Source organism: Mirounga angustirostris, unplaced genomic scaffold (assembly GCF_029215605.1).
Source record: "Mirounga angustirostris isolate CCGP_5_RB_7025 unplaced genomic scaffold, mMirAng1.0.hap1 SCAF_11, whole genome shotgun sequence".
In the NCBI taxonomy this organism is placed as follows: Eukaryota; Metazoa; Chordata; class Mammalia; order Carnivora; family Phocidae; genus Mirounga; species Mirounga angustirostris.
This window is the reverse complement of record NW_026991719.1, coordinates 23,706,971-23,715,738: the sequence shown is the minus strand read 5'-3', so window position 1 is coordinate 23,715,738 and position 8,768 is coordinate 23,706,971. Positions and strand designations below refer to the sequence as shown.

Genomic DNA, 8,768 nt, shown 5'->3' with positions numbered 1-8,768 from the left:
TTTATTTTTGTCTTCTGTTCATAACTTAGTAAAGCATGAACGACAGGTAAATACAAGCTCTAGAAACATAACTTTTCACCAAAAAAAATATATTTAAATTAAGTTCTGATCTTTGCAATTATTTTCTTCTATGTGAAATTCAGATGTTCACAATTAAGAAGAAAATCATTGTCAAATTGGAATTCTAAGTCAACTTCAAACTGAGATTTTTATTTGAGAGGTGATAAAATTTTAAATGAGGAACAGATGTATTTAAAGGGGGATTTAAAAATGTGAATCAAGGAATTGGGGCTATCAGACATTTTAAATTTAGGATTACGCAAATTAATAGTTTTTTTATGTAGAAACTCAGGGTAATTATTAGAGACAAGTCTCTTTAGTAATTAGAGATGCGATTCGTATTCTGAAAAATCATAGACAATGAAAAAAGGCTTTAGGTAAAATATATTTGATTGTAACTATCAAATGAGATGGGTTCTTAAGTGCTATTCTAATGATATTTTTTAGAATCTTAGATTTTAGTGACTTATGTAGTAAGTGCCCAGTTAATGTTTATTGGATGAATGTGTAAGTCAGTAGGATTAAAGGCACTCCAAGAATGTAATTTTTAAAGCTGTTGGGAAATTCCTAAAGCATTCTTTACTTTGACAGTTGGGGATGCTAACTGGAAAGTAGTTTCTCTGTTAAAATAGGTAATTTTTGACATTAAAGGAAAGCGATATTGAAAGTCAAAGAAAGGGTGAGCTACTTTGATTTTTTTTCAAAAGAATTTTTAAAATTGAACATTATCATCTTAATGGAAGTTTGGAGTACATAGGTTGTCAAATAAAAGTTCAGTTAATTTTGGTAGATGCTATTAGGCTATGTAGTGAAGAGGGTGGGAGGGGAGGAGGAAAGGAGAGATGGATAGGAAGATGGATGGGCGAGCTGTTCTCATTTTCTTTTCTTTTTTTTTTATTCTTATGTTAATCCCCATACATTACATCATTAGTTTTAGATGTAGTGTTCCATGATTCATTGTTTGTGCATAACACCCAGTGCTCCATGCAGAATGTGCCCTCCTCAATACCCACCACCAGGCTAACCCATCCTCCCACCCCCCTCCCGCCTAGAATCCTCAGTTTGTTTTTCAGAGTCCATCGTCTCTCATGGTTCGTCTACCCCTCCGATTTCCCCCGCTTCATTCTTCCCCTCCCGCTACCTTCTTCTTCTTCTTTTTTTTTTTTTCTTAACGTATATTGCATTATTTGTTTCAGAGGTACAGATCTGAGATTCAACAGTCTTGCACAATTCACAGCGCTTACCAGAGCACATACCCTGCCCAGTGTCTATCACCCAGTCACCCCATCCCTCCCACCCCACCCCCCACTCCAACAACACTCAGTTTGTTTCCTGTGATTAAGAATTCCTCATATCAGTGAGGTCATATGATACATGTCTTTCTCTGATTGACTTATTTCACTCAACATAATACCCTCCAGTTCCATCCACGTCGTTGCAAATGGCAAGATCTCATTCCTTTTGATGGCTGCATAATATTCCATTGTATATATATACCACATCTTCTTTATCCATTCATCTGTCGATGGACATCTTGGCTCTTTCCACAGTTTGGCTATTGTGGACATTGCTGCTATAAACATCGGGGTGCACGTACCCCTTCGGATCCCTACTTTTGTATCTTTGGGGTAAATACCCAGTAGTGCAATTGCTGGATCATATGGTACGAGCTGTTCTCATTTAAGGAAGAATTATATTGGCCATTTCTACAGAGTACCTCCTTTTGCTAAAGCACTGTCAGGCGACCAAAGACCTAGCACATTTTCTGTGACCTTAAGTGTTCTTGACTAAATTTCAGTCCCAGGTCTATTAGCAACGCTTCTTTGGCTTTAGAAATCAACTTCCCTGTGCCTCAGTGGTGTTATAAGTAACATGAAATGCTTAAATTAGCCCATACCTTCCCACTCTTAAAAATAAAGCACTACCTTCCAGAATGTGATGGTCCGAAAAATTCAGTGCAGTAACTGTGTTGGTTGTATTATCGCAAGGTCAACAACAAAACAATATTTTTAATACTTCCTCCAGTTTTCATTTATTGTAAATGTAGGAAATAGACCAATACTTACATGAGAAAGTCTCAAATGATAATGTGGCAATTACTTTCTAACTCAACTTACTAGGACTGTAAGACCTTGAGTAGTTTCAGAGCAGCAGATGTATAGAGACTTATGGAGCAACGTGCATTTTATTTGTGTGTATGTGTGTGTGTATCCCATTGCTTTCATTCTTCATAGTGAAACTTTTCTGCAATATGTATATTATAAATCATTCCTTTACTCAGTATAGAATTAGGCAGTAGCTGCAATTAGTTCAAAGATCTGTATCAGAGTTTGATGATAATGAAGGAATAATAGTATCAACATACTATTATTCAACATATATTCAACATATACTATGCCAGAGTTTCACTATGTTTTTACAAATATCTACCTACTTAGTTTCATTTTATATTTGGGTCTGAGCTGGAAGAGGAGATTATTCAACTTAATTTCCATATTGGCATAGTAAATGTGTAAAATCCCACTGGCAGAGTACAGTAATGAAATTTGGCATTACATTTTACCTCAATTTTGAATATGAATTTAACTTCAAGATGTGGCTTTAGGTGAGCTGAAAAGAAACCTAGTGACGGAAAATTGTGTTTCAAAACTTAAATAAATAATATAACTGGTAGAGACACCTACTGCCTAATTCTCTCCCCCTCCCCCCACCAGCCTGTGAATATGTTATGATACATGGCAAAGCGGAATTAAAGTTGCAGATGCAACTAAGTTTGCTAATCAGATGATCTTATAGACATTGTCTTGGATTGTCCAGGTGGGCTCAGTGTAATCAGAATGGTCCTTGTAAGTGTAATAGGCCGGCAGAAGAGAAGGTCGGAGGAGATGAGGCTATGGAAGAGGTCAGGGGGATGTACTGAGAGGATTTGAACCCCATTGCTGGCTACAACACCTACTTACTTTGTAAATTCTTTTTTTTTTTTTAAGATTTTATTTATTTATTTGACACACAGAGAGAGACAGCGAGAGAGAGAACACAAGCAGGGGGAGCGGGAGAGGGAGAAGCAGGTTCCTGGCTGAGCAGGGAGCCCAATGCGGGGCTCGATGTCAGGACCCTGGGATCATGACCTGAGCTGAAGGCAGATGCTTAATGACTGAGCCACCCAGGCGCCCCTTACTTTGTAATTTCATCTCATATATAAAATTAAGTTTTGTCTTTTTGACTTTGTGTATGTCTAATCACACTGTATCATTTGAGGTCTCATTTCTATCGTTCAGCATTGTGTTTACAAGATTCTTAATTGTTGAGGCATGAAGTGGAAATCTGTCCGTTTTTATTGCTTTGTGCTATTCACTGAATGTACGCCACAATTTAAGCATTATACATATATGTGTATATATATATACATATATATGTATCTATATGTGTGTGTATATATATATATACATATATTTTTTCCTGCAAAAAGCTTTATTGTTTCCATTTGGCCCACGGCTTGGGAGAGGGCTCCAGGGTGGTTAAAACGCTGCCAGAGGCTTCAGGGAGAGACTCAAGGCCCAAGCCCTGGCACCAGCGTGATGCCAGAGGGACCCCTCGAGGGCTGCTGGGCTTCAGAGGCTCCAGTCGTGCCTGAGGGCGAGCCTTTGGAAGAGATGCGCGCCCAGCCCAGCCGGGGAGCCGGCCAGCCTGCGGAGGCTGCTCAGGTGGTTGCCATCGTCTTGATGAGCGGCCCCTCCTCATCCAGCAGGTGGTCCTCCCGGAGGCCACAGGGGTGGGAGCCTGCGCGGGCAGAACCCAGGGCGGGCGGATCCGAAAGGGCCTGGTTCGGGCTCTTCTCCAGAACCGGGGCAGCTTCCATGGCGTCCAGGCTTTCCCCCTACTCATCTTGGGACGGCTTCTGCACGTCCTGGAAGAGGGTGCCGCTGCCACGCTGCTTTTGCATCTTCGGGAGACACCCGGCGCCCTGGCGCTTCTCCTCGGCCGACTCGCTGAAGAAACGGCCCACCCCTTCCAGAGCCACGTCGTCCTGGTGGAAACAGAAGCCCAGAGAGGGGTGGGTGTACGAGGCCCGCAGATGCACGTTGACCAGGTGGTTGACGGCGGCCTCCACCTCGGGGGCATACTACTGACGAACGTGGGAGCTCGTGGTTGATCTGTATTAAGGAGCTAAGCTCATAATTGGGTGCTGGGTGGTCCCGGAGGCAGAGGGTGGCCAAGAAGATGGCCCCGGAGTTTGCGACTGGAAATAAGGTTGGAGGGTGGTCGTTGGCTGGTAGAGGGGGCGTCCTTGGGTCTGTTCTGTCCAAACATTGTTGAAGCAAGAGACAGATCTGCAGGACCGCAGGGGCGCACTGCCTATGCATTCTACTTTTGATGGGCATTTGTGGTGTTTTCTGTTGGAGCCTGTTATAATGCTTCTGTGAGTGAGTGTGTGTATTTTTTTCTTCAAACTTTCATTTTAAATTCCAGTTAACATATAGTGTCATATTAGTTTCAGGTGTAGGCTTTAGTGATTCATTACTTAAATACAACATGAAGTGCTCATCACGGCAAATGCCCTCATGGGTAACCCATGAGGATGATGGTATTAAGCCATCATCCATTTAATCCATCCCCCCACGTGTGGATATGTATTTTGCTGTGGATTAGTGTCTTGCTTAAGTTTTGGATATTTGTCATTATGTCCTAAAATTTCCCTTCTCCATTATTTCTCTCCTCTCATTCTGCCACACAAGCTGAATGTAAGTTAGGCCTTGTCGTTGTAGCTCTGTGCCGCCTCTGTATTGTCCATCCATTTTGTCTGTTTTTGGCTGAATTTTCAGTAGTTTTTCTAGTCATTCTATCTTCACTTGTATCTATCTACTATTAAAACTATACATTGAATTTTTCATTTATTATATTTACAATTTTTGCAATATCTACTTAGTTCTTTTCTAAACCTAGTCCATCACTTTTTAGAATCATCTCTTTCCCATCCATATTTTCCAGCTTGGATTTCATTTCTACTACAAATATGGAGCTCCAATTAATTTCAGTAGCTGAAATTTCTCTGGTTTTGTTTGTGCTGTTTATTAATTCAGATTATTCTCACTTATGTCATATTTTCCTGTCTGTGTGTATGATCTAGACATTGATTTTTTTAAAGAAGCTATTTGTCATTCTTGTCTCTAAAGATTACAGTACAAAAACAGAAGGTAAATTTTATCAAAATACAGGGTGCCTGGGTGGCTCAGATGGTTAAGCGTCTGCCTTCGGCTCAGGTCATGATCCCAGGGTCCTGGGATCGAGTCCCACGTCGGGCTCCCAGCTCAGTGGGGAGCCTGCTTCTCCCTCTGACCCTCTCCCCTCTCATGCTGTTTCTCTCTTGCTCGCTCTCTAAAAAATAAATAAAATCTTTAAAAAAAATTTTATCAAAATATAGCCTATCTTTTCATATATCCACAAAAATAAATTCCTATGAACATTTTCTTATGTGAATACAGTTTATTCATTTTAGGGGAGGTCACTTGCTATCTGGCTGTAACCACACTCCTCATGACAGAATAAACAGCCTTAAAATGTCTCTTCTTATACAGTCTTTTTGATCACATAATCTTTTTAATTACAATAAACTTTATTTTTTTAAGAATAGTTTTAGGTTCACAGCAAAATTGAGCAGAATGTACAGAAAATTCCCATATACCCTTTATCTCCACAGGGGCACATCCTCCCTCAAATCATCATCTCATTTGTTAGAATTGATGAACCTACACTGATACAGCATTATCACCCCAAAGTCTGCACTTTACATCAGGGTTCAGTTTTAGTATTGTACAGTCTGTGGATTTTAACAAATACATAATGACATTATCCACCATCCTAGTACTCTATAGAATACTTTCATTGCCATAAAAACCCTCTGTAAACATCCATGTGTAGGTTTTCATATGGACACAAGTGTTTAATTCATTTCGGTAAATACCAAGGAGCACACTGATCCTATGTTAAGAGTATGTTTAATTTTATAGGAAACTGCAAAACTGTCTTTCAAAGTGGCTGTATAATTTTGCCTTCCCACCAGCACTGGATGAGAATCCTGTTGCTCCACATCCTTGCCAGCATCTGGTGTCAGTGATCTGGATTTTGGCCATTCTAATGGGTGTGTAGTGGTATCTCGTTTTTATTTACATTTCCCTTATAACGTATGATGTGGAGCATCTATTCATAGGTTTATTTGCCATCTGTATATCTTCTTCAGTGAGGTGTCTGTTAAGGTCTTTGGCCTATTTTTAATTTGGATTCTTTTCTTAGTGTTGAGTTTTAAAAGTTCTTTGTATGTTTTAGATAAAAGTCATTTGTCAGATGTGTCTTTCACAAATATTTTACCCAGTCTGGATTGTCTTCTCATTCTCTTGACATTGTCTTTTGCTGAGCAAAACTTTGCAATTTTTTTTATTCTTATGTTAATCCCCATACATTACATCATTAGTTTTAGATGTAGTGTTCCATGATTCATTGTTTGTGCATAACACCCAGTGCTCCATGCAGAATGTGCCCTCCTCAATACCCACCACCAGGCTAACCCATCCTCCCACCCCCCTCCCCTCTAGAACCCTCAGTTTTTCAGAGTCCATCGTCTCTCATGGTTCGTCTACCCCTCCGATTCCCCCCTTCATTCTTCCCCTCCTGCTACCTTCTTCTTCTTCTTCTTTTTTTTCCTTAACATATATTGCATTATTTGTTTCAGAGGTACAGATCTGAGATTCAACAGTCTCTTTGCAATTTTTTTTTTAATTTTTTTAAAAGATTTTATTTATTTGACAGAGAGAGACAGCGAGAGAGGGAACACAAGCAGGGGGAGTGGGAAAGGGAGAAGCAGGCTTCCCGCTGAGCAGGGAGCCTGATGTGGGGCTCGAACCCAGGACCCTGGGATCATGAACTGAGCTGAAGGCAGACGCTTAACGACTGAGCACCAGGCACCCCAAAACTTTGTAATTTTAATGAAGTCCAGTTTATTAATTCTTTCCTTCATGGATCATGCCTTTGGTGATTGATCTAAGAAGTCCTCACCATACTCAGTGTTGTCTGGGTTTTCTCCTATGTTTTCTTTTAGAAGCTTTGCATTTTACATTTAGGTATGTGGTCCATTTTGAGTCAGTTTTTGCAAACTGTCTAAGGTGTGTGTTTAGATTTTTTTCCCCCAACATGTGGCTATCCAGCATCATGTGTGGATGTATAGCCTCATGCAAAGGGTTAGGAAATAAATCCTCTGTTACTATCATCTGGGAAAGATTGTAGAGAATAGATACAACTTCTTCCTTAAATGTTAAGTAGAATTCAACAGTGAACCCATCTAGGCTTGATGCATTCTGTTACTGATCCAATTTATTTAATAAATATGGGCCTATTCAGATTGTCTTTTTCTTCTTGTGTGGATAACATAACTTCAGTTCAATTCTTTGTCTTCTTGTGTGAGTTTTGTAATACTCTTTCAAAGAAGTAATGTTTTTAGATTATCAAAATTTAGAATATAGAATTATTTATAGTATTACTTGATTTTCCTTTTAGTGTCCATGGAATCTCTGGTGAGGTCTTCTCTTTCATGTCTGATATTAGTAATTTGTGTCCTTTTTTTTTTTTTAATTTTATTAGTTGTTATGGCCTAGGTGTATCAGTTTTACTGAACTTTTCACAGAACCAGCTTTTGGTTTTGTTGTTTTTCTTTATTGGTTTCTTTTTTCATTGGTTTCTGCTCTAATTAATATTACTGCTATTATTTTTTTTAGTTTTTATTTAAATTCCAGTTAACATACAGTGTAATAATAGTTTCAGGTGTACAATTTAGTGATTCAACACTTCCCTACAACACCCAGCACTCATCATGACAAGTGACCTCTTTAATCCCCCTCACCTATTTAACCCATCCCTCCACCCTTCTCCCCTCTGGTAATCATCAATTTGTTCTCCATAGTTCAGAGTCTGTTTCTTGGTTTTCCTCTTTCTTCTCCCCTATGATCATTTGTTTTGTTTCTTAAATTCCACATATTAGTGAAATCATATGGTATTTGTCTTTCTCTGACTGACTTACTTCACTTAGCTTAATACTCCCTAACTCCATTCATGTCGTTGCAAATGGCAAAATGTCACTTTTTGATGGCCGAGTAATAGTCCATTGCACATATATACCACATCTTCTTTATCCTCATCAGTTGATGGACATGTGTGCTCTTCCCATAATTTGGCTACTGTTGATAATGCTGCTATAAACATCAGAGTGCATGTATCCCTTTGAATTTGTATCTTCATATTCTTGGGATAAATACCTAGTAGTGCAATTCCTGGGTGGTAGAGTAGTTTTATTTCTAACTTTTTGAGAACCTCCAACCTGTTTTCCAGAGTGGCTGCGCCAGTTTGCATTCCCACCAACAGTGTAAGAGAATTCCCCTTTTCCTGCATAATCGCCAACCCCTTTTGTTTCCTTTGTTGTTAATTTTAGCCATTCTGATTGATGTGTAGTGATATATCGTTGCAGTTTTGATTTGCGTTTCCTTGATGATAAGTTATGATGAGCATTTTCTCATGTGTCTGTTGGCCATCTGAATGTCTTTGGAAAAGTGTCTATTCATGTCTTCTGCACATTTTTAACTGGATTATTTGTTTTTTGGGTGTTGAGTTTGATAAGTTCTTTATAGATACTGGATACTATTTATCAGATAGGTAATTTGCAA

The 8,768-nt window shown here is 39.3% G+C and overlaps 1 pseudogene; it reads right to left on the bottom strand.

Annotated features, from left to right (window-relative positions):
* Nucleotides 1-3,671: 3,671 nt before the first annotated feature.
* LOC135361992 (ferritin light chain-like) lies at nt 3,672-8,496 on the bottom strand (annotated as a pseudogene).
* Between the last annotated feature and the right edge of the window lie 272 nt (nt 8,497-8,768).